We start from the raw sequence: 27,118 nt of genomic DNA on the forward strand, positions 1-27,118 counted from the left end.
GTATTTTTGAATTAAAGACCACATGTGCATATTTGATCAGGTCAACCTTAAAGCAAATTGGAAACCCTTGGAAGTCTATAAATACAAGTGAAATAAAATCATTTATGCATGATCATGAAGAATTCTTCTATTCTCTTCTTTGGTTTTTCGCAGAGGTCTGAGGCAGATTGCGAAGATTAGCTCGCACAAGTCCAAAGTTGCACGTTTGAAGCTCACACACTGTCTAGGGTTTTGGATCACAACTGCAAGCTTGTCATATGAATATTTTAGTTATAACCACAGGAATGCATGCCTATGTATGCAGTTGAAGGGTTTCAATCACACACATGACACTCTCAGCGTAGTTAATACTAGCGTTTGAATTTTCAGTTGACCGAAGATTTCGCCAGTTGTTCGCAGAGTTTGGCAGTTGACCATCGACAGTGACAATTGATCACATGCTTATGAATTAGGGTTTTGGATTATTAGAATTTTCGGGTTCATCTCATGGATATTTTTTAGTTGATTTTGCTGGATATGTTTATGGTAGAAGATATGGATCATTGTAGTCTCTTTTGTTGAATCATTCAATGATAATCTAAGAAGAAGAAGAATTTGAAAGGGTTTTCCTTGTAGTGGGTTTTTCCCTAGTCTCTGACCAATCTTGGTGTCTCTATGTGTGAATTATTTTGTTCTATTGTTCCTTTATGTTCTATTGCATTGATGATGATATTGTTATTTCTATATAGTTGCATATGGTGTTGAATGATGATGTAAATCCGAATAATGTTATGATGTTGTGGGGTGAATATAATATGGAAATAATGAAATGAAATTATCAAAGCAAAGAAAAAAATAGGCCTAAGAAGAAAATATAACACTAAGAGTCTTCTATTTGTAGAAAAGAGGAGCACTTTTTCCTTCTTCTATAGCTTCTTTATAATTACAAAAAGAAATCTCCCACTAGGATAGTTGTTGAAGGTAGTTTTGATCCCTGATTTTAGAGCTACAAATCTTCCTTTTCCTTATTTGTTATTCCAATTTCATTGCTCCAAATCCATTAGGCTCGATCTTCTTCAACAAATTCCCTGCAAAAATCAAATTAAAACCAATTAATTTTGTTGAATTTTTGGAATGATTAATGAACAAATCTAGAGATACCACTGGCCAGAAAGTAATATATCTCCCTAACCGTTTCTGTTAAAAAAAAAAAAATTCCTTCTCCACAAAATAAGTTTTCCAATGATTTTGTTTAGTACAACTCAAGATATCATCTTCTAAAATTTGGGTTTCACAACTATGTTAATTATGTTTTATTCATAAAATTATGGGAAATTTATTACTGTTCTATTTAAATGAATTTAGAAAAATATTTAAAAATAAAATAAAAATAAAACAAAATTTAAATAATAAATTAAAGTGCTCACAACAATTAACGGGCTCATGGCAATTATATGAGTGTATGTTTATGATGAACATGGAGTAAGAGAGTGAGTGGGTGAAGGCCTGTGAGTGGAAGTGCGGGCTCTCCCCCACTCATTATATTTTAAATCCTGTTAAAAATCCTCCCACTTCATCCCTTCACACCCCTCTACTTGGTTTGTGTGCAAATGCAAACCCCGCGTCCTAGTCACTCGGCGTCCTAGTCATCCCAGAAGGATTTTAAATATGTGCAAATGCAAACCTGCCGGGGACGGGGAACTGGAGAATATTATCCTCCTATATACTTTTTAATATATTTTATGTTATATATTATACAATATTTTCAATCTATCTATTTTGTATATATTTTATATTTGGTAATATTTTATTTTTAATTATTTTATTTACAATATTTTATATATTAACAACATTTAAATATTTTAATTATATTAAGTAATTACAATTAATTAAATCAAAATAATAATTAATTAAATTAACAAATTTAATTGAATAATTATATTTACAAATTAATTATATTTAACTAACCAAATTAAACTAGATTAATTTAATTAAATAAAAATAAATTAATTATTTTTTTCATGGAAAAATCACAAATTTTTATTAAAAATAAATAGTTACAACAGTGCATGCACATTATGCATTTTTTTATTGTCCCTAAAGACCAATTATGTGTGCCTGAAGCACTCATCGTATCCTAACTATCAAAAGCTAAAATTTACCCAGATAAACTAGGTTTCTCCTTTTTACCTTTCTTCCTTTGAACTTTGTGCCAAATGCCGGAAATTGGAGTGGCCATTACAATTACCAATTCGTCTTCTAATTTTACTGGAACTTCCTTATTTGAGTCCAAACTCCTAGAAACATATGTTCACATTATTCCATCTGTTCCTTGGGTATTTGTATTTTCCTCATGTTGATTCCTAGATTCTGAATCACTGCTAAATCTGTGGCTTTCTCATCATGGTAGGTTGGATCCTTCTGCTTCTCTTCTCCCTTCTCCATTTGAGAGCCTTGTTGATTTTGTACTTTTTATTGTTGTTGACTCTTGTCCATTTCTTCATCTTTGTCATCGGAAGAAGGAGGATCTGGAAATCACCATCCCTTTGGCTTTTGTGGTATTTTCTTTGTCCTTTTTTCGCTTGAGGTCATATGTTTTGCAGGTGCCCTATCTGATGGAAAATACAACATCTTAAGATAGTATTTTCGAAATCTAACCATTGTGTCCACTTAAATTTTCGATGAGTCATATGGATGTGGTCTGGTAGGCCTTTGTTAAGGTCTATCTCCATGCATATGCGAGCAAAAGGAAAGATACCTTAGCCCATTCTTTCTCGGTCTATCTTATGAAATATCCCCAATGAGTTCCCAATGCCTTCTAAAACTTGATGGTGCCAAAAGAGAGGAGGGATATTATGTAACCTTAACCATACCGAAATTTTCATAACCACCATTATAGTGGCATCAAAGGTTGGAAGCCACAAATATATGAAAAGACTAGCCCTTCCCAAAAACCAAGGTCCTTCATTTATTACATATTCCATTTTTGTTTAATTATCGAATTGGACTATAAAAAATCCCTTCATGCACAAGTAAATATCATAATTATTAGCTCAGTTTAGGTATATCCATTGATGTAATTCTTTAGAATTAGGCCAAAATCCATTAAATCAACGGATGAAGGCTCTGGCTTGGAGAACAATGAAAATACCACTCACTTCCAGAAATTTTACTCATAGATTTAATGATTTCTCCATATTCTCAACTAGGTAAGGACATGGGATTGTCAGATCTTGAGATTGCGTGATAGGTGTGCTCCTTTCCCTCTCACTGCATCCTTAAACGAGCTTTAACCCTTTGCAATAGAAGTTGATCCAAGTGGGAAGCTTGTTCCTGAGGCTCCACCTTGCAGCCTCAAGTTTATAATGATTTTAGAATTAATTTCAATGACATATTCTTTCAAGTGGGTGACATATTGTAACAATTTACCCTCATAGATTAGGTTTTGTATATTGGCCAGTATTCCCATTTTTTCCTGCACCATTTTTTTTCAAATCTGATACTAGATCCACTGACCTAACCCTTACAAAGAGTGATTTTCCACTTAGGGTCTTAAAAAAGATTAGAAAAACTTCCTCAGGATCCCGATATGAGACCCCAAGATCGTGACTTCGACCTGAGCAAATTTAGGCCCGTGAGGTACATTTGGGGTGCATTTGTTTCAGAATTCATCCACTCAATCCATCATATATCCATAAAAAAGGCTAAAATGTTACCTAGGATTTGATGTAAATTAAGAGGACACACTGCTAGGTGTATGAGATTGGATCCAAATTAGTTGTATACCACTATTTGGGTGTAGATCCCATTACGTGCCTGGTTTTGTGAGCTCCTGGTGAAAAAAGAGGTATTGATATCCTTGTTGTCAAAGACCCGGGTAAAAACTATTAGAAATATGTTGTCATTGATGGAAAATGTGTCAAATTCTACCTCATAAGATCATGTTCTAGGCACAAGAAGAAGAATGAAGTTCAACATGAATGAAAATGGTGTAGAATTTGGAGTCATTTTTAGTGTAGCAGATCATCTCAGATTCAAATGTAACCCACCTAGATAGGAATTCCTCTGAAAGATATTTCCAGTGGTATGTGGAAGTCTAGAAATGGCCTCCTGGATCACAAGTTATGGTCAGTCAAAGTTAGGGCTCCAAAAGTCAAAATATTGCATAGCTAAATTAGTTGGAGGACCTTTTTGGTGTGTTCCCCAAATATAATGGTGAAGGTTGGAAGAGAAGACTAAGGAGGATCTAGTTAAAAAAAATAGAAAATAGCGCAACAAGATTATTTTTAATTGGCCCAGGGCAGAGCTCAACATCCACGTAAGCCTGACGGGTAGCCAGAAAAGGAAAGCCTTGAGAATGAGAGAAACAAGGAGGAAGTGGGATGATGTAAACCAAAATTAAAGGAAGGAAATTTTATGGCAATTCTTATGAAACATGCACCCATAGACATTCGAAAGGAATGCACGGGGTTGAGTGTGTCAGGTGTTAATAAGCAAAGGGGGTCATGAAATAAGTTGTATTCCCCAAATCGTCGATCTGAAGATCAACGACAGAGATCAATTGTGCACCCCCTGACTCAAAACCACAAACAGTTGAAGGGGGGCCACAAAAACCATGAAGCAATGAAACATCAGTTTTAAAGATCCAGGAAATGTGGAAAGCGGAGGAGGGTTGGGCAGTGTTAAAAGGTTTGGACACTTGGAAAATTTGTAATGAAGGATTTTCTTACAAAACCAAGCACCACAAGACCCCTTCTCTCTCCTCTCTAAGACCAAGACAGGTGGTAGAATTCGATTGGCCCTTAGAAGATGATGGAGGTTGATGATGTCAGCATGATGTGCCCCGATCATAGGTGGAAATGTGGCAAGTATATTTGGTATTTTTGGGTACCCTAATGGCCCATTTTTTAGCGACACATGGACCAATAAAAGGAAAACACGTGGAACAGGTGACGTTAACATGATTTCAACTTGCTGGTTAGAGCTCGAAATTTTTTAAGCAGTGCATGAAAAACTCAAGCCTGAGTGCAATGTTATTGGCTCATGGTTAGAGTAGGTGGACCCCACTGGACAACTCATTCTCTAGGAACCAACCTGAAAGAAATATTAAAGGATCCCATAGATTTTTCTTAAGGAAACAAGTCGGCTGACGAGGTGTGGACATATCAACACTGACACCTAAGGAGATTGAGGAAAGACATGCCCCACGAGACAACTGAGCATGTAATAAGGACCTTGGAGGTTTTTGAAAGGGTGCACAAGAAATGCATTAAGTCTTGAGAATTGGGGATGTGGTTCTACGTGTGGTATATGAGACTAAGGTTGTGGAGAGTTAATTAAGGAAATAAGCCCTTAGAAGCTTAAAAAGAGGTTTAACATCTGAAGGGCTAGCCAACTGTCACAACTCCTGGTCCTATGGTAGAAAACGAGCTAAGGCATCAGGGAAAGGGGATTAAGGATCAATTTCGGCGGAAAAGTCAGTTTAGTGGTTGTTTTGGTAATTATGTCAAGTTAAAATCCCGCTGAATTTGGAAAATCCCTACTAAAGCCTGTAAAATTGCTAGAAATGCTAAAATAAGCAAAATTAGTTAGTTTAACTTGCACAAAAATATGATTATGGTTTGATAAATTGTTTAACAACTGAGAAGACATATTATGAACATGAAAAAGGAAAAAATTAAAGATTCATGCAAGAATACAAGTGAAGTTAGAAAAAAACATTGAATCCAAAAATATCAAGCCAAATTCTTTATAAGCATAATCGATTGAGGAATTCTACAGTGTGTGTGCAATAGAGTGTAGTGTAAGTTGAGTTGGTGATGTTGTTGGTGTGATCAACAATGGAACTTGCTGAAGGTATTGCTGATTAAGGAAGAAGGACAAATTGTTTTATTTTGAATGAAGAGGTGGCATTCATGGTTCTAGTATTAAAATGGATGAAAGATGAATCATTGAGTGTCAAGCAAGTTGTAGCTTGTAGGTTAGGGGTTGGTGTTCCTTCCAGTAGTTGCTGGTAAATATTTTGGGTTGTAGCTCCATTCAGTTGTAGTTGATAAATCGGGGAGTTGTAGCTTCATGTTGGTTGTAGCTAGAGAAATTTGTAACAAGTTGTAGCTTGCCTTGTGAAGGAATTGAAGATATGTTTGATGGATTTGTTGTTCCTTGTGTTACTGAAATTATTTTATGTCATGATCATGTGAATGAATTGTTTAATGTGTCCTAATATCATTGCATGAGTGAAAGAAAAAATTAAATTGTTAAGCTTCCCACAATATTGATTCACCTCCCCTCTCAGTATTGTCCTAGTTTCCAACAATTCGTATCAGAGACAAGGTTACTTCAAATCAATTTAACAACCGGAACAAAGAACAAGGACCATATAAAACTAAGAAGGAGGATTTACCAACAAGGCATCAATGTTCAATGGAACAAACTATGTGTTTTGGAAAGTGAGGATGAAGACCTACATTCAATCACTTGGAGCTGATGTGTGGGATGTTATGGAAGATGAATATCAAAAACCTTGAACAATAATTACCAAATATAAAAATATGAAGTTCCGATCAAACGATAAAGACTTGAATGCCCTGCTATATGGCCTACCTGAATTAGAACTTGTTAGGGTGATGGACTACACATCTACCAAAGCTATCTAGTACAAGATGAGTAGTTGCTATGAAGGTGACAACAAGGTAAACAAAGCTAAAATTCAAGGTTTTAGAGTGGAGTTTAAGTCTTTAAGTATGCATGATGATGAATATATTGCAAAATATTTTTTAAGAGTTGATGAAGTTGTGAACACTGTAAGAGGTCTTGATGAGAAGCTAGATGAAGCTCTCATAGTTTAGAAGGTGTTGAGATCACTTCCTAAGAGATTTAATCCCAAGGTTTCAACCATTGAAGAAATGACCAATCTAAGCTATCTCACTCTAGATCAATTACTTGGCATCCTTACTTCATATGAGATGATAATTTCTAATGGAAATTCCACATAAAAAGAGTCATCATTCAAAGAAGATAAGAAGCCCAAGGAAGAGCATGTAGATTCATGTTGTGAATATGATGAAAAAGAATCCAAGTTTCGCGAGGAAGCTTAAGAGGGGATCAGGCAAGTACAAACATAAGCTACCTTTTAAGTGCTTTAATTGTGGAAAAGTTGGTTACTATGCATCAAAGTGTCCTAAAAAGAAGAAGAAAGATTATTATCCAAGAGAAAATTGATGAAAGTGCAAAGAGATAGAAAGAAGGATAAAAAGATAGGTCTTTGTGTTCAAGAAGATAACTCCTCTAAAAGTGAAGTTAGCCACTCCTCAGATGAGAACATAGATGTTGAAAGCCCAAAATTATTCATGTTGATGGCCATAGACAATCTGTAAGTCGAGGATATCAATTATAATGATGAAGCTGGTAAAGTTGACCTAGAAGGGGAATTGGTAAGTGCACTTGAAGAGATGGAAAGGTTGAGAAAGATAAATAAATCTCAAGAGTCTTTGATCAAAGAAAAGGTTGAAGTTGTTGAACCATTTCTATTGCAAATAGGAGAAGGTAAGAAGATTCAAGATTCTTTAAACCAGCGATTGAATGAAAATAGTCAATCTTGTGAAAGGCTTGAAGGTGAAATTGTTTTGCTGAAGAGGGAGTTGGAGAAGGAAAAAACGTAGTTGAGCTCCAATCAGAAATTTGGAAAAGGAACTAAAATTTTGAGTGAAAGATTGGAAGTACAACGAGTATCCAAAGATCGAACTAGTCTTGGATTTGAAGTCAAGTCCAACGCAACAATAGATTAATTGAAAGGAAAGAAATCAATTACTTTTGTGCTAGTAGCAAAATAAGATGAAATGAAACAACAAAAGGGAGACATGCAACCCAAAAACTAGCCAAGGAATTATCAACAACAACAAAAGTATAGTGTTGGCCAAGAAAATCACAATACTCAGAAGTCAACCCAATGTAGAGGACATATTCCAGGGATGTTGATATTTTTCCAGGAGATTGTCTCACCTACATTAATTATGGCCACAAAGCAAAAAATTGTAGAGTAAACCTATCCTATAGGCAACTTAGATCTAGAGGAAGAAATCAGTAGAGGAAAAGGAAACCCATGTACAACAATTATTTTTCTCCCTTGAACTATCTGGTTCAATGCTTTGAGTGTCAAAATTTTGGGCATATAGAAATTGATTGCATATTTAAGGAAAAGAGGCATGAACCAATTAGTATTGATCAAATTGAACAAAAACCCGTGGTTTGGAAAGAAAAAGAGAAAACATAGCAATGCGATATTGTTTTGTATGCTCAGGATGAAGGGAGTCATGGTATGTGAACAACGATTGTTCCAGGAACATGTCAAGAGATAGAAGTAAGTTCTTGACATGAAAAAAATTGAAAACGGTAATGTAACCTTTGGTAACAATGCACCTAGTAGGATTATTGGTAAAGGAATTGTCAGACTGTCAAATGGAAAAGGTAAATCTAATAATGTGTTGTATGTTGATGGGCTAAAGCATAACCTGATTAGTGTGTCACATATGTGTGATCAAGGCTACGATGTGATTTTCAAATCTAAAAATTGTAAAATCAAGTCTACAGGCACATGTAAAATAGTGGCTAAAGTTGTGAGAATAGACAACAATGTGCATGTTCTCAAGGATAAAATGAAGAATTGTTGCCTATGAAAAATTGATGAGAGTTGGTTGTGGCATAGGAGACTTGGACATCTAAATTTTGATTAGATAGTTAAGATGAGAAAGAAGAACACTGTCAAAGATTTACCTAGGCTTTCAAAACCAAAAAATACGATTTGCAAATATTGTCAACTGGGCAAGAAAACTCGTGTTCCATTCAAGTCAAAAGATAACTCATCATCAACTATCACTTCAACTAGTGCAAATGGACTTGTGTGGACCATATGGAATGAAATCACCCTTAGGTAAATTATACTTCATGCTAATAATTGGTGATTTTAGTATGATGATGTGGGTTTCTTTTTTTGGAGAGAAATATGAAGCTTTTGAGAAGTTTAAAGAGTTTAAAGCCATGGATAAAAATGAAACTAATTGCAAAATAAAAAGCATAAGGTATTATAATGGAGGTGGATTCACTTCAAAGGAGTTTGATGAATTTTGCAAGAAGCATGGTGTCAAAAGAAAGTTTACAACAATAGAGACTCCCCAACAAAATGGTGTTGTAGATAGAGAAAATAGATATGTACAATAGTTGGCCAGAGCTATGATGGATGAAATAAAAGTTCAATAGAGATTTTAGGTCGATGTTATTCACACGACAGTTGTGATTGATCCATACTTATGCAGGAACGCAACAGAATATAGATATAAACATAAACACAAAGATGCAACAAGAATAAAACTTCATTTCATTAATATTAAAGAAATGAAATATGCTTACATACAAAATGGAAATAAACTAGCTCGGGCGATGGTATCTTATCCTTGAGAAGAGATGCGGTGGCTACATGCCTTTGAATTGTGTTACAATGAGGCTCAAAGGCATATTTATTATTGAGAAACAATGGAAAACCATAAACATCAAAAAACCTAACCCTAGAAGATGAAGCGCCAAAACTATGGGCCTTGTTTAGGTAAATTGGTACATCAACTTCCCGGGGTTGTAACTTTGGCATACGGTCTTTGTTTGATGCGCACAATACCTCGTTAGAAATATCTATCTGAGGACTACAAATTTTGTTGATCCATGTTTGTTTGCTTTCCAAAAAAAACATCGTGTAGGGCCTCAAAATGGATCCAGAAGTTTAGGACCTGAAAAACTAACAAAAATAGTAAATTGTGCTACAATTAAGGAAACTGAAAATATGAATGAAACAATGGTGGGGGTCCAACTGAATAGGTGGGTGGCCACCAATATTCAATTGGATTAGTCCTCTCCCCTTAGGAAGTAATGGTCCCCATTGCATTGAGTGCCTCCATGAGATGGGGAAACTTCTGCTAAACTTGGTCCCTGGTGAGCCACTTCCCTTGGTGCAAGAGTTGTCCAGCTTTGACAACTCGATATAGTTGGATCTTCTGTTCGCGAGTGTTATTGATCTGTGTATCCATATCTAATCAGTTGTGGCCTGTTCCATGCAGTCTGGGTTTAACTATGTTGGTGTGAGTTGTTCTGCAATGTCTGATGTGTCCAGTAAATTATGGTGGAAAGTATGGTTGAAAGCGATCCATATTGAACACTAGGTGTAGGCCATGGAATGGGGGAATGTTGAGCTCAAAATAATTGTCTCCCATAGCCTTAGTAATGGTGTAAGTCCCATATCATAGTAGTATGAGCTTCTGATGGACTTTGGTAAGGCGTTCTTTTTGGAAATTCAACCAAACTTTGTCGCCCACCTAAAACTTTTGTGGCACCTGATGTTGATCATGTCGCTACTTGTACTTGGAATTTGACTTCTCCAAGATGTTGTGAACCTGCTAGAAAATGTGTTGGATGTGTTCAATAAATCTAGTTTCTTTATCAGCCTCGGACAATACATGTGTGGATTTTTTCTGTGTAGTGACATGAGGCATGGAAACATCAATCATACACAAGGGTTGAAATCCTAGACCCACTTGAAAGGGGTTGCGAGCAATTGAGATATGGAGAGCTCTGTTATAATTATGTTGCACATAGGGAATACTCTCATCCTAGGTTTGTGGATGCTTGGAGTTGTATATGCGGAGTATGTGCATTATCACCCTATTGACAACATCCATCTGGCCATCAGTCTGGAGATGGAATGTAGTTTACTTAGTGAGCTTGGTGTCCAATAGTGTCCAGAGGCTTGAACAGAATGTGCTCAGGAACCTACTATCCTGATTTGATATAATGGTCTATGGGATCCAAAATATACCCACACTCGTTCAAAGAATAGTTTAGTCATTTCCTTTGCTGTGATACTCTTCTTGATTGCCGCCAATATAAACATCTTAGAAAATTTTTCCACGACCACAAATACACAGTCATTACCATACTTGGTAGAAGGGAGGCTATACATATAGTCCATGCAGATGGATTCCCAAGGTTGGCTGGTAGTAGGTAAAGGAGTGTGCAGGCCTTGCTTCTTGATGGTTGGCTTGGCGATGGCGCAGGTAGTGTAGGATCTGATATATTTCCCAACATCTAGTCAGAGTTTTGGCCAATAAAAGTATTATTGTAGTACAACCCGAATTTTCTCCACACCAAAGTGTCTTGCAACCCGACTGTAGTGTGCCTCCCAAACCATCTTGGAATGCTCGATTGAAGGAACACATAGGTGGCCCATGTAGCATAATGATTCATCCTGGAGGTAGAAATCAGGAACTTTCTTGTCATCTACTAACATCTGGCATGTGGATGCGAACTCTAGATCATTTTTATATAGTTGCGCCCATCCATAAGTCTCGTGGCCACAAGAGTTGAGAAAAATAGCCAGTGTTGCAACTGGGGTTCGCTGAGGTAGTTGACAACATGATTGGTGTTTCCCTTTTTGTATTTAATGTTCAAGTGGAATTGTTGCAGATATGTAGACCACTTCTGATGGTGATCGTTCTGCAACTTCCCTTATGTTTGTATAAACTAAGGAGGTCAGTGAACGGTGTGGATGATCGTCTCCTTCCCTAGGATGTAATGTTTCCATTGTTGAAAGGCCTGCACGATAGAATACATATCTTTATCATAGGTGGAGTAATTTCGAATTGTATCAGAAAGTGTATCACTATGATAGGCCACTGGATACCCGTGTTGGGTGAGGACTGCACCAATAGCATAGTCGGAGGTGTTTGTCTCAATTTCAAATGGTTGTTGCAGGTCTGGAAATGTGAGTACCAGTGTAGAGCATAGGAGGTGCTTCAACTCAACAAATGCTTTCTATTAGGACTTGGACCAAGAAAAAATACTTTCACTCCACCCTTGGTAATCTGACTCAAATGCCAAGTGATAGAATCCCAACATGAAGCTCTGATAAAATTTTGAAAGGCCCAAAAAGTTGTGAAGCTCTGTTAGAGTGGTTGGGGCTAATCTTGAATGAATTGGATCTTAGTCAGATACACATGCATGCCATGCTCATATATGATGTAACTCTGAAATTGGACTTGGTGCATGCCAAAGGTGTATTTATCCAAGTTGGAACACAATTTTTATTTTCTAAGGGTTTGAAGAACTTGCCAAATGTGTTGCAATTATTCTTCCCAACTCTTTTTGAAGATGAGGATGTCGTCCAGATAAAAAACCACGAATGAGTTGGTGAAGGGCGCAACATGTCATCCATTAGCCTCATAAAAGTAGCAAGGAAATTTTTCAGCCTGAAGGGCTTAACCAACGATTCAAAAAGGCCTTCATTGGATTTGAAGGTGGTCTTCCATACATCTTTCAGGTCTATTGAAACCTGGTGATAGCCAAAATTTAGATCGATCTTGCTTAAATACTTAGCCCCCTTGAGTTGGTCCAGAAGGCCATCAATCAGTGGGATTGGATACATGTTCTTGACAGTGATTTTGTTTAGTGCCCGATAATCAATGCAAAGCCTCTAGGTACCATCCTTCTTCTGTACAAGTATAATCGAGCTCCCACAAGGTGAGGAAATTAGTCGAATGTTCCCTTTTTGCAGCAACTCTTGGATTTTCCACTTGATCTCTTCATTTTCCAGAATGGAGTGAAAATATATCGTCCCATTGGGTAGAGGTATTTTGGGAATCATATCGATTGAATGATTGACCTGACAGTGCAAGGGTACCCCTGTGGATGAGGAGAAGATATCCCTATATTCTTCCACGACCATATCCACCTGCTTTTGCTGTATGGAGGAACCCTTCCTAGGGGCCATGGATATGGTCATGATCTTACCTTTACTTTGAAAGTGAATCAAAAAGAAAGAAAAATTCCCAGACTGGGAGATGATCTTACTTCATTGCTTAGCAAAGATCAAAGAGATGGCAGTAGGCAGGGCTATCCCTGATGTCCTATATAACTTATTACCCAAAGAAATAATAATAGTGTGAGACCTCGACTCATATACATCATGACAATTCCACAAGTATGGTTGGCCTAATAATACATCAAAAACTTCAAAAGGAGAAAAATCACATAATACCTCATCTGTGAAGGGCTTGATGTTGTACGAAAAGCGACATTGTTGGTTGATGCAAAGATCTTGTCCTTGGTGAAGCCACCTGATGGTGTATGTCTATGGGTGTGGTGTCGTTGTTAGGCCCAACTGCTTCACAACCTCTACTGAAATGAGGTTCTTTTGCTCCCATTGTCAATAATGAATTGCATCGACAAAACCTTCACCCACATCTATGAGTGGAAGAGACACTCCTCCTCCTCTAGATTTTCAGGCTCAATCTTTTGGATCTTGGTGATGGCAACATTGGCGTTGGGCTCTGCATAAATAATTTTCTTCCCTTTGTCATTTTCCTTATCGAGTTTTGACTCAAGAGTCAGAACATGCATCTAATTCTGAAGCCTTCAGCTCGGTCACCAGTGACTACTTGGCTCGACATTCACTTATGTTGCGAGTGGGGCTCTTGTGGAGCTCACACCACTTCCCTATGTCCTTCTTTGTCTTCATGGTGTTGTTCTTTGCTTGCATCTTTGACGGGTTGTCCTGAGTCACCCTGCCTTGGATTTGTCTTTGTTCTACGGTTTGGGGGTACCTTTCCCTTGCTTTAGATTTGCATATCCAAAGTCTTGCTTCTTCTATTTTAATTTACTCGATCTTGACATTGTATCGGTAGGCAGTGCTAAGCGAGGAGATGTATAGGAACTCCATATCATATTGGATGTATTTATGCAGACAAATGCGGTACTTGAGTAACATATGCCGCTCTGAATCCTTGATACCTAACTTCGTATGAAGGGTATGAAAAATATTTGAGAACTTCGACACGTCTTGGTCCCTTCCCTGCCGTAGTGTGGTCCAATTTATGTGCTTATCTTCATAGCTCTCGACAGGATAATACTTCTCCTTGATGACACCTTGGAAAGAGTTCCAAATGGGTACGACTAAAAACAATGAGGGTTCCCTCTCGTTCTTCTACTCACAGTAGGTTTCCCACCAGTCCTTGACGTGGGGGGAAGATTTGAGGAGTGGAAAAGTAATATTTTCCCTACTCGAAAAATCATGAACTAGAAAATACCCTTCCAATAGATTTAACCATCTATCTATGGCATCTGCATCTATATGGCCTTCAAATATGGGAATATCAAAGTTGACTTGTACCTTGAAGGGAGTGGTGCCTCCAGAGTGGTTGTCGGATGAAGATGTGTCGCCTGTGGGCATCCGTCGAAGGATTTGGTAAAATTTGTCCATCATTGCATTCCTCTATCACTCGAGGGCTTCTTCGAGAAATATTTTGAAGGGATCTCCTGATCCCTCGTCTTTATTTTCTTCCTCCATGGGAGGTTGTCAGGGTTTGTGAGGCTGGTCTTGCAAAGGTTCAACTAGTTCAAGCCCTAACTCCTTATACCCTGACCTCGTTGAGGACATGCAAAGAAAAATAGAGAAAGAGCGGACTTCTTTGATACCATTGATCCAGAATTATGTAGGAATGCAACATAATATAGATATAAAAATAAACATAGAGATGCAACAGGAATAAAACTTCATTTCATTAATATCAAAGAGCTGAAATATGCTTACATACAAAATGAAAATAAACTAGCTTAGGCGATGGTAGCTTATCTTTGAGAAGATATGTGGTATCTACATGCCTCTAAACTATTTTAAAATGATGTTCGAAAGCCTATTTATAATTGAGAAACAATGGAAAACCCTAAACATCCGAAAACCTAACCCTATAAGTTGAAGCGCCAAAACTATGGGCCCTGTTTGGGTAAATTGGTACATCAACTTCCCAGGTTCATAAATTTGGCATATGATCTTTGTTTGACGCACACAATACATCATTATAAATATCTATCTGAGGACTACAACTTTCTTCTCAAGTATGGTTGTCCATTTTCCAAAACAAACATCGTTTGGGGCCTCAAAACGGCTCCAGAAGTCCAGGACCTGAAAATATGCCAAAAATAGTAAATTGTGCTACAACTAAGGAAACTGGAAGACTAAAAGAAACAATGGTGGGGGTCCAAGTGGAATAGGAGGGTGGCTACCAATATCCACCTGGATCATTGCTTCTCAACAAAGAAAATTTTAGACCAAATAGTGACAAAAATGTGTATGAGATTTGGTATGGAAGACCAAAAAACATCAATCATTTCATAGTTTTTGCCATAGCAGATGTTACATCAAGAGAAATGATGATAAGTTGGGTCTGTTTGATGCACAAGTAGATGAAGGCATTTTCTTTGATATTCACATAACAAAAAAGGATATATATGCTATAACAAGAACACCAAGAGGATTGTTAATTGTATTTATGTCAAAGTGGAGGAATACTTTGAACCTAAAGAGAAACAACCAGTGAATACTAGTGCTAATGAACCGATCAACATTGGTGAGAATTATATTGAGCCACCTACAAAATAAGACAATGAAGATCCCTCGAGTCGTCAAGCCAAATATCCTTCAAGGTATGTGAAAAAACACCACCAAGGTGATCAAATTATTGGTGAATTAAACTCTGGTGTGCATACAAGAAGAAGTTGCTTAATCCCACTATGTAAGCACATGTTGCCTTGTTGTCCATGGAGTAACTAAAGGATGTTTTACAAGCCAGTCAAGATCAAAATTGGTTAAAAGATATGCATGAATAATTGGACCAAATAGAGAAATATAAGACATTGGACCTTGTTCCTAGACCAGCAAACAAGAATGTGATTGACATGAAATGGGTCTTTAGGAATAAGTGAAATGATCATGGAGAAGTGGTAAGAAACAGGGAAAAGTTGGCATGCAAAAGTTATGCTCAAATTGAAGGTCTAGATTTTGATGAAACTTTTTCTCCTGTTGCAAGATTAGAGACAATCATAATGTTTTTTGCTTTTTTATTTATTTATTTATAAATTCAAAATATATCAAATGGATGGAAAATATTCCTTTCTCCGTGGATAATTACAGGAAGAATTTTACATAGAGCAACCAAAACGTTTTCAGCTAACAAAGAAACTATATTATGTTTGCAAGCTTAAGAAGTCATTGTATGGTCTCAAATAAGCTCCTTGGGATTGGTATTCCAAGCTGGAAAACTACCTACTCAAGTGTGGATTTAAAAGAGGTGCAATTGACAACAATTTATATGTCAAAGCAAGGGATGGAAAACTTATAGTGGTGGTTGTATATGTTGATGATATTATTTTTTTTGTAGCGATTCAGATTTTCTAACCAGTCAATTTGCAACTGATATGAAGGTCAAGTTTGAGATGTATATGCTTGGATAAATTGTTTATTTCCTTGGATTGTAGATTGCAAAATCTCCCAAAGAATTTTTTTATCTCAAAGAAAATATCTGAAAGAAGTGCTGAAGAAATTTGACATGGAAGAATTCTCTTTAGTGAGCACTCCAATGGTTATAGGTTGTAAGCTTAGCAAGACTGATGAATCACCAGAAGTGGACTAGAATCTATACAAATCCATCACTGGAAGACTATTATATTTGACTACTTCAAGATTAGACATTATGCAGGTTGTTGGGATTATTTCATGATTCCGGGAAGCCCCAAAAAAATCCATCTACTAGCAACTAAGAGGATTCTCAGATATCTCATAGCAACAATGTATCTTGGATTGTGGTACCCTAGAGGTAAATATTTTTCACTGACTATTTATACTAATGTTGATTGGGGAGGTGATGTAGATTATTAAAAGAGCACTAGTGGTGTGTTGGGAAAAATACTGAGACGGGGGGTGAATCAGTATTTTAAAAGCTCTCAATAAATTTTCTTTTCTGAAATGCATATGCAACTTGACTAAACCCAACTAGTGTATATACACAACTATTGTAAAAGAAACTAGCATATGCTCAGTAAACTTATAAAACAACTAATTCTTTATATGTTGAACTTTGAACCATAATGTAAGAGATTTATTAGGTATTTGATAAGCAGTAAAAAAGAGTAGTAAGAATAGAATAAAGTATCACACATAAGTAAACACACATGAACACCATGATTTAAGGTGGAAACCCAATGTGGGAGAAAACCACCATTGCTATCGTCCCGATCTTAAAAAACTATTAATGTCAAAAACTTCTTACATTCTTGTAATAGTGCAGACTCATACCAGTACGCAGGCACCTGCCTGCTGAAGGATACAACTTTCACTCATTCTTCAGCTCCTACTAGAAAGGAGCTCCAACCCCCTAATCTGATCACCAACTACTACTAGTAGGAAGCTTCAACTTCCTCACTGAAGGCTTTAACCCTCAACAACATCCATGGACCACGTTTCATCAAATTTTCATACTGGACCCAATATCAACACTTATGCTCAATCATCACTGTAAAAAAAACATCAATCTCTGACATACAAAATCAACCAATCACTAAAACCCAAACAATTGATACATAATCAAAAATTAACCAATCAATAGGAACAATCATATCATTGTACCCAGTACACAGAACTGAACACAGAATCAACTGCAACCCTGATCATTCATTTGCCAAAATGTATACACTACTTCACTTAGGGAAACTTGTGTGCATACACGCTTTTCTAGAGAGAAAATCTTAATATACTGAAAACTGAAAACTTGACCACTAGAATTTCTGAAAAGAACACTGAATCATACTCAGATCCACTGCAACACTCTGAACCAATCACAGAATTGTCTCTGATTTTCAATCACAATCAATAAGTAATCTTAATATTCTTCAATAAATTAATAACCAAATTCAATTTCATCATTCAGTCAGATCTACTTCAAGCATTATCACTCAAACCATATCAACATGAGGACATCATTGATAGACAACAGAGAAATAATAGCACTGATCAGGGTGATCATTCATTTGTGAAAAAAAACTCCTTACTTTATATACGTGACTTTACAGAAGTGAACCCGCATGTATACGCGCTTTTCCTGAAACCAACCAGCGTATAAATCTGCAAATTTTGACCTAAAATTGCACAGCTCTTCAGAACTTCAGAAAGACCTAGATCATAATAATTAAAGATAAAAACATGTGTCAACACTTAGATCCATTCAATCCTTGAAAAAATCATACAATGAACATTTATTTCAGGTCTCATGATCCTGATCCATCATTATATTCATCGGTGCATAATTGTTTCAGATCGATGTTACAATTATGGCCCTTACAATGCAAATATACTTAAGATTGAAGTATTCGTCAAAAACCATTTCAATTGCACACTTAGCCCTTAGATCTTCACTTCTTTATATATTTTAGCCCTTATCCAATACCACGGGTCAAAACAACATTAGTGTCGGTGGTAATCTTTGACGGGATCAATATTCATTGTCGCGCTCATTACTATGGGCCAATACCATGGTAAGGACCCCTGGTATTTAGAATACCATGGTACAAAAAACCACACGCTACTTTTGTTCACTAAACTTGCTTGCATACACGACTTGACTAACAAAACTCGCATATAGTTCTTGAACTTCGAACTTTATCATTCCTCTGAACTAATTCCTTTGAACTGTCATGCATTCTATCACATCTGTATTCGTTCTAGTATTCTGTTGTATTCATTTTATCACCTATGAACTGACCTGTGAATTCTGTTATAAGTGAGTTTCCATCAAGGACAAAACATGCATCATAATTCCAACATGGTGGTTCTTTCATTCTTGGTGAATGTCTCACTTCATGGTTGAGCAAGAAGCAACCTTCTATCTCTTTATCTATAATTGAAGTAGAGTATATTGCAACATCTTCTTGTTGCACTCAACTATTGTTGATGAAGCAGACTTTGTAGGATGTACAAGTGTTCTATGATCATCCTATTCCTATTATTTTTGACAACACAACTTTCATTAACATTTCAAAGAATCATGTTTCCACTCCAAGATAAAGCATATTCCAATTGATTTTGAGATCAAAAATAGGCTCAAAAATGAAATTCCTCAAAATATTCTGAAACTAGTGTCAAGTCATAGTGTTCATTGTTCTGATTCCAATGATGCTTTAATTGTCTCAACTCGACATCATATGATGAAGTTATGGCGTTCTGAAATTTTTGACCAACAGCTAAAAAGTCAACAATAAGGTTGACTAGGCTTCTGACTGGGAAGTTCGTACAACTGATGTCATCAACTAACTATGTAGGGTATGGTTGGTGGTGGAACAGTCAGGTCTTAACACGTGGCATTATCGTACAGGTGCAGGTGGCACATTTTGATTGGTGGTTAGGTTTGAGGTGGCCCAATAAGAGGTTGCCACATGGCCCAATCAGAGGGCGCCACGTGGCCCTCTATGCTTGGACAATTTTTTTATATCGGGCCCCAGCGGGGTTTGATCCTTAGACCACCCGTAGAAAATTTCAACGTCTTCCTGTGAAGCCATCATATTAGTTCTTGTTATATAAGGGTTGTCATTTATATTTGTTTTGGTATGGTTCGTGGATTTGGCAGGAGGGGTCAGGCGGTTAGCTGCGGACCTAGGTCACATACCATATCACATAATAGAGTGGAAAATGTAACGATGCTAAGAAGAGAGGGTGGGGAGTAAGCCCTAGCCCTTAGTTATATGTCGATCCACGTGACTAAAACAAAAGAGAGTGGGTTGGGGTACTTGGCGAATTTAATGAAGCGACAAAATGCACCTTTTGGGGTAGGAATCTCGTCGATCTCAGGCAAAATTGTCGCTCAGTGGACTTGTAAAGGGAAAAATCATCGCGCAATTAGCAGTTTTTTCCAATTTGTAGGACAAATAGTAGAGATTGGCTTGGAGAAACATATCTTACTCAATTTTCAACCTTTCAAGGGTATTTTATATAAGAGATTAAAAAATCATATTATTTTATTGAAAACAATGCAGGGAATTGCGTGTGAAATGATAGGAATTCCATGGTAGATTTTATTGAAACAAAAGATCATATATATGCATGCATAAATATTAATTAGTGAGTTATCTTTCTTTTGGGAAAATAAGTATATGTTTGCATGCAAATAAATAGTTGTTGTGCATTTAATTTCTTGGAAAAGAAAAATATAAGTTTACATGTAAGAGATTTAGCAACTATGTATTTGAGTTTTTGAAAGAATACATCAAAGCCTGCATATAAGTAGATAAATAAGCTATGAAAAACTAGCTATTGGTCAGATTTCTTGGAAAGTACAAGAATTTGTGCACATAAATAAAAACTAATTTATTAGCTCTTGAAAAAGAAACATGTGTTTGTATGTTTTAATTGTGTTAGAAATTCTTGGAAAATTGTCATGGTTCTTGTGTGCTTGAGTATAGGTTCAATATATTTATTTATTGATTTTTTGTGCATTTCTTGGAAAAAAAAATTGTAGCTTTTGTGTGGAAGGGAATTAAATTATCTAAGCGTTCCTTGAAAAGGGTTACATGTGAACCTTGCACAACAAAAGGATAACTATTTTTCTCGATCTTTGGAAAAAGAAATGTGTATTTACATGCACAAAAGATTAGTTTGATTGTAGTCAATACCTTTATGCATAGGAAACTACAACTATTGTGAAATAGGAATAAGAATATTTATGCATCAAAACAATAATTGTTGTGATAATTTACTTTGGAAAAGGAAGTATGTATTTGTTTACATAAAAAGAACAGCTAATTGTGGCAAGATTCTAGAGTAAGAAATATGTTTTGCATGCATGAAATAATAGATGATTGAGATAAATTTCTTGAATAGAAATGAATTTTACATGCATCGAAAATAAAACTATTGAGATAGATTTCTTTGGAAGAAATGTAGTTTGCATGCATGGAAATAATGGCTATCATGTTAAATTCTTTTGTAAAAAGATTATGTTATGTTGGTTCTTTTGGGAAAAGGTCATTCAATTGCATGTATAATAATAACACCTATTGTATTAATTATTTTATAAAATATTACATAATTTCATATAAGCAAACATGAAGACATGAGAGAACCTTTTAAATTTATATTTTCGCTACTCGGAAACACAATTTTTTATCATTAAAAACTCTTGGTCTGAGGCATAACATTTTCTCATTTGGGCACTAAAAGTTTTTTTTTTTTTTAGCAAAGAATGGAATTTCAGGAATTTTACCTACAAGAGCGAGGATGACTTCATTTTCTTTATTTTTTAGCAACAACCCCACTACTTTCTTTCTCTATTGATGGCGAGCAAAAGGAAAAGGTGTTTTCTTGCTAGATGTAGCTTTCTAGCTTCTATCGACCTTTCCCACTTATTTCTTACACCTTTCTTCCTTTTGAGAGAAATCTTGGTGTTTTCCTGAAAGAGAAATAGAACTCCTTGACCTTCTGAGATATTCTTGATTTACAACTGCCTGATTGCTTCTATCCCAATCAAGGAGGTCGATGTCCTCCTTGAACTTGGCACTATTTTCACTAGATGTAGATGTTAGGCTTGATGAAAGAACCTACCCAACGAAAAATCTAGTTTGGCGCAAGGGCTATTCCAACTCGCGATGTGACATCATTTAGGTAGTGGCTAGAGAGAGTGTGGATGACAAAGCTTATATAATTGCATGCATTAACTACGACACTACTTTTTCCTCTTTGAAAGTCTATTTTTTTACACGCCCTAAGATAATGGTTGATGGGATAGTTCTCTTGAAATATTGTTATGCATTGCATGCATAAGGATAGCATCTTTATGTTATATTTCCTTTAGGGATATTATGCTTTATATACAAGATTATGATAGCTTTCCATTTGAAGATCATGAATTTGCATGCAATATTATGTTAGCTTCCTTTTGAGAAAAGGTTAGCAGCGATCGTGAAACATTTATGTATTGCATGTAAACCCATAGCTCATGTGTTAGTCTTCCTTAAATGAATAAGGAAATTTGAAGTTGTTTTCTTTGGGAAAAAGTAGACTTATGCAAGGGGAATAACAATTTATGTAGCATGTTTGATAGTTATATGTTTTTATTAATGTGTGTGTAGTATTGTTAAAGAAGACATGTCATGATATTTTGTTTATGTTTTATGTATGCACACGAATAGATGTTGAAGAATCACTAATAAAGATTGACTATTGGTTGATTATTACTTTATCTAATCATGATGATAAAGTTTGTTGACGACAACAATGGTAGGGGAAGATGGGTGACTTATGAAAATGATAGATTATGTCTAACATGTGGCAGGAAATGAACTAGTGGTCTATGCAGATTGAAGGAATGTGAGCTGCAAGAGAATCCACTAATTGGAAGAACCAGACACTAAATATATAATGTTTGAGGATTTGTGGGTAAATGGTATCATGATGATTGTAATAGCTTCTAGCTAGACAGGTTGTTTTAAGAGAATATTTTTATGTAATATTTTATGAAAATGGATAAGGTATAGATTCCCTTACAATCCTTTGAGTGAGGGGTGAACACACTCACGAGCATTTAATAATAAATTTAAAATTTTGTTGGTTTTCACCTTACGATGTTTCCATGGTATATCGGTGTCTAATGATGTAGTTGTTTGTTGTGCCATTTTTATGATATTGATTCCTTACATGATGTGACATTTATATTATCAAGTATGTGATTAACTAACTGAGTTAAAAGAATCATGGAATTGATGCAAGGTTACATCAGGAAGTTTAAGTTAATATGCTACAACAGTGCTAGTTAATGGTTGTGTAACTTACTATTCCTTTACTAAATATTACTCTATGTAATTATGATGGTTTATTTAATGATCATTGAAGGAATATGGCAAATAATTTAGAAAGTTACACGTTGGTAAATGTTGTAAAAATTTTCTAACTCCATGCATTTTCATGTGAGGTTACTGAGGGATGTTACATTTGGTCCCGAGGGTAGCTCAATTGGTGATCAAAGTAATGTGAGTCTTGAGAAAATTGAGAGATACAATGTTAAAATCTCCCTGGTTGTGACCTATTTTACTGAGAGTAGGCCAGTCTATAAACTCTAGAGGTTTACTGTAACTATGTGTCAGGCAAGTTACTAGGTTCCTCTAGGATACAAAAAAAATGTATAATTTATATCATAATAAAATATCATCAAAAAACCAACTCTCATATATTTAAACACAAGAATTCACATGTAATATTCCTTAAATTCTCAATATGTTTCCCAATAAATGCTCAATAAATAAATAAGTAAAAAATATATTTTTATTCATATTCACTTCTCATAATACAAAAGAATTATAACCAACTTAAAATAATAATTATGCAACACACAATCAATTGAAAAGTTAATATTAACTTCCTCAAATATGAATAACCATTTATTGCAAGATACATGGGGTGTAAAATTTCAACTTCTTTTGTCCTACATTCATTCTAGATACTCATATTTGGTATATTGATGTTTTTTGTTGAAAACCACTCGCTAATGAAACCCACCTCCAATTTTGTTTTGAATAGTTTGGGCGTGACTAAAATATTCTTTATTGGGGTTTAAATTTGTTATTGGACTTTCAATAATTTTACATAGGGCCAAATTTCTAAGATAATGCTAGCAGTGTCTCCATAACGTTGATACATTGTGTGGAGTGTTGATGAAGCTTAGCTTCCTCCCCACTCCACACAATGTATCAACTAATCTTATTTTAAATAATTTTAAAGCAATAAAACAATAATTGTATAATTTGTATCATAATCAAATATCATCAATCAAACCAACTCCCATATCTTTAAACACAAGCATTTACATGTAATATTCCTTAAATTCCCAATACATTTCCCAATAAATGGTTAATAAATAAATAAGTAAAAAAATATTTTTATTCATATTCGCTTCCCAAAAGAAATATAACCAACACAAAAATAAATAAGTAAAAAAATTATTTTTATTCATATTCGCTTCCCAAAAGAAATATAACCAAAACAAAATAATTAGCATGCAACACACTATCAATTGAAAACTTAATATTAGATTCCTCAAATATGAATAATCATTTATTACAAGATATATGGGGCATAAAATTTCAACTCCTGTCCTCCAGGCATTCCAGATACTCATATTAGACTTTAAACAATTTCATATAGCAACAGAATTCTAAGATAATGTTAATGGTGTTTCTATAATTTTGATACATTGTGTGGAGTGTAGAGGAAGAAATCTTCATCCACACCTCTGCACTCTGCACAATATATCAACTAATATTATTTTAAACGGTTTTAAAATAATAATAAAATAATTTATATAATTTGTATCATTATAAGATATGCTCAATCAAAGCAACTCGCATATATTTAAACACAAGAATTTACATGTCATATTCCTTCAATTCCAAATACATTTCTCACTAAATGCTTAATAAATAAAAAAAAAAAAAAAATTATACCTCTCTTCACTCCATATTCGGTGAAAATGTACCTCTCTTAATGCAGTTAAATAATAGGTCCAGATGTTTTGAATATGGCACTAACAATTAAGCTAGAAAAGAGACAAGCACGGCCTGAAATGAATGGCAGAGGCTAACCATAACCAATATGAACCATTCACAGCTACAATCACCATGTTCGACTACTTCAGATTTGTGTGAAACTCCTCTAGTGTATACCCACTCGTATTAAGTATTTTTTCCATGGGTGCTACTCTTAGCATATCATTGTATTACGTAAGTACACGACTAAGACACGTTGCTTCTAAATTTAAAGGTAATTTTTTATTCAGACCACCATGTTTCCATGTCATTTGTATCCAAATTGAGTATTTGTTTTATCAACGGTTTTAATAAAATTATTTATATTACTATTTCATATCAATACTTCCTTGTGAACTTACTTAAATTCGAAAGGAATGTGGGATATATATGAAAAGGAATTGAACACCTCCATTAATAATAACTTTGCATTTGTGTTTATTGTGGGAAGTGCAGGAGAAAGGGTGTGTTGGGGAGTTTTGTCACTTGCTCTGCGCACACATTCCTCTTACACATTTTTTTCCACATTTCCCGCACACTTTTTCTCTACACACTAAAATAGAGCTCCCATTGTTGCAGATTTTCTTAATCATAGAATGACACTTACTTTGATGAGATGTATCATTGTGATTCCTTTGTATTCTGCACAATGAAAGTTTTATCCGCAGCTTCGCACTCTGCACAATGGAAGCTTTTTCTACACATTTGCACTCAGTACAATGGAAAATTTTTCCACACCTTTTCACTGAGCACAATGAAAACTTCCTCCGCGCCTCAAAGTGAATTCAGGACAATTGTTGCAACGATTGCAAAGTGTGCATATCTCAAGATTTAGCTTTCAGTGTGAATATCTCAGGATTTAGCTTTCAGTGTGCAGAGTGCGGAGGAAGCTTTCATTGTGCAGAGATCAAAAGTACAACTTGCAGAAACGATTTTGGAAACAGAGTGTTCTAAAATAACAACAAAACACAAACTCTACACAAAGAAACAAAGACTATGTTACTATGTCGTTGTAGCTCTTGTATTTATAAATACATCCTTAATCATGTAATTAGCAAAGCAAATTTTTAAAAGTTTAATATATAAGCACTCACCGAAATCTATCTTCACTTTCTTTATTTTTTAATTTATTAACATTATATTAATCATATATTTTTGCCATACTAAATTGTTAATTATATTAATCATGTACTTATAAAAATTTTAAATATAGTTTTTATATTTTACAAATTTAAAAACATCTTTTTAATTTTGATAAATAAAATAAAACTTATGATAATAAATATTTCAAGGTTAAGAATATATATTTTCTCTAGAAAAATCAAGTGTTCAAATCTAGACAGATAGAGTATGCACATCTTTATAAACTTTAACAATGAAATTGTTGTTGCATTTAGATGGACCTTTTATCCATAAACAAAGGGGTCTCATATACAAATTTTAATAAAAGTTGAGTAAGCTTAATAGTTAGGAACACATGTTTTTTTCTCCGCCCTATTTAAATTTCTTTAAAGAAAGATGTTATTGGTATATTTGACTTGCCAATAGCTTAATATGCATTAGTGTTAAAATGGTAGTAGGCAGGTTTGATTTTGGGCCTTTTCTATATTACTCCAATGACTTATCAATTGATTATGGTTGAAAAAAAATCAAGAGAGATTCAAATCCAAAGAGGAATAAAATATCTACACACTTGTAAACCTTAATAGGTAGTAACATAAGTCGATCTCTTGTTCCATAACTAAGAAAATTTCACACAATAATTTAATATCTAATTTGAAAATAATATTAAAATTAAATTATTATATTTTATTGTTAATAATAAAATTCAATAATTAAATATGTAATAATTATAAATATTTTAACTTTGATATTTTTATATATTTTCCTTTTTAATTCTATTTAAATTTGAGTAAAAGTTTATTATTTAAAATTAAAAATAATTGATTCAAATAGTAAAATTAAATTATATAATCTACACATATTTTAAGTAAGTATTACATATATTTAATATTAATTTATTTATACATTTAAAAATACAAATTAAATTAAAAATTACAATCTCTAAAAAATGACACTCTATAAGAGTTTACTTTGTGTCCTTTAAAATGTTTAAAATGGATTTATTTATAAATTTAAAAATACAAATTAAATTTAAAAATTACAATTTTTGAAGAATAAAAATTTAGAAGAGTTTACTGTGTTGTTTAAAATGGTTAGTAAAATATGACATTAATATTATTATTAACACAATTATATAAATTAAATGGGAACTTATTGTGTGTTGTTTAATATGATTAGTAAAATATGATATTAATATTATTATTAACACAATTATATAAATTAAATAGGAATAAATGTTTATAGCCATTAAAATATTTGTCTGTAATTTGTAATGTTTAAAATTTGTAACACCATGGAAAGAATAAAAAGTCAAGGAATGGAATCCCTGGTAGGGCTGCGTATTGATGATCGTTATCACCACCTCCGCATAACACTGAATGAAGAGCATTAAAGACGGGGTGGTGTGGCCGCCCCCGCGCATGAAAACGCATGCGAAGCATTGATATTTGGAAATCTCCGAGGAAAGGCAATGTTAAACAGAGAATGGCAATGGCAAGGAAACATCGGTGGAGTTTTTGCTTGGGGAAGCCCTGGCCCCCAGTCATTCATGGAAGACTAGTGTTGATATTCCAGAACGTTG

This window comes from Pinus tabuliformis, chromosome 9 (genome assembly GCF_031772625.1).
Source record: "Pinus tabuliformis cultivar Carrire ecotype Pingquan chromosome 9, CPIR1, whole genome shotgun sequence".
NCBI classification, from domain to species: domain Eukaryota; kingdom Viridiplantae; phylum Streptophyta; class Pinopsida; order Pinales; family Pinaceae; genus Pinus; species Pinus tabuliformis.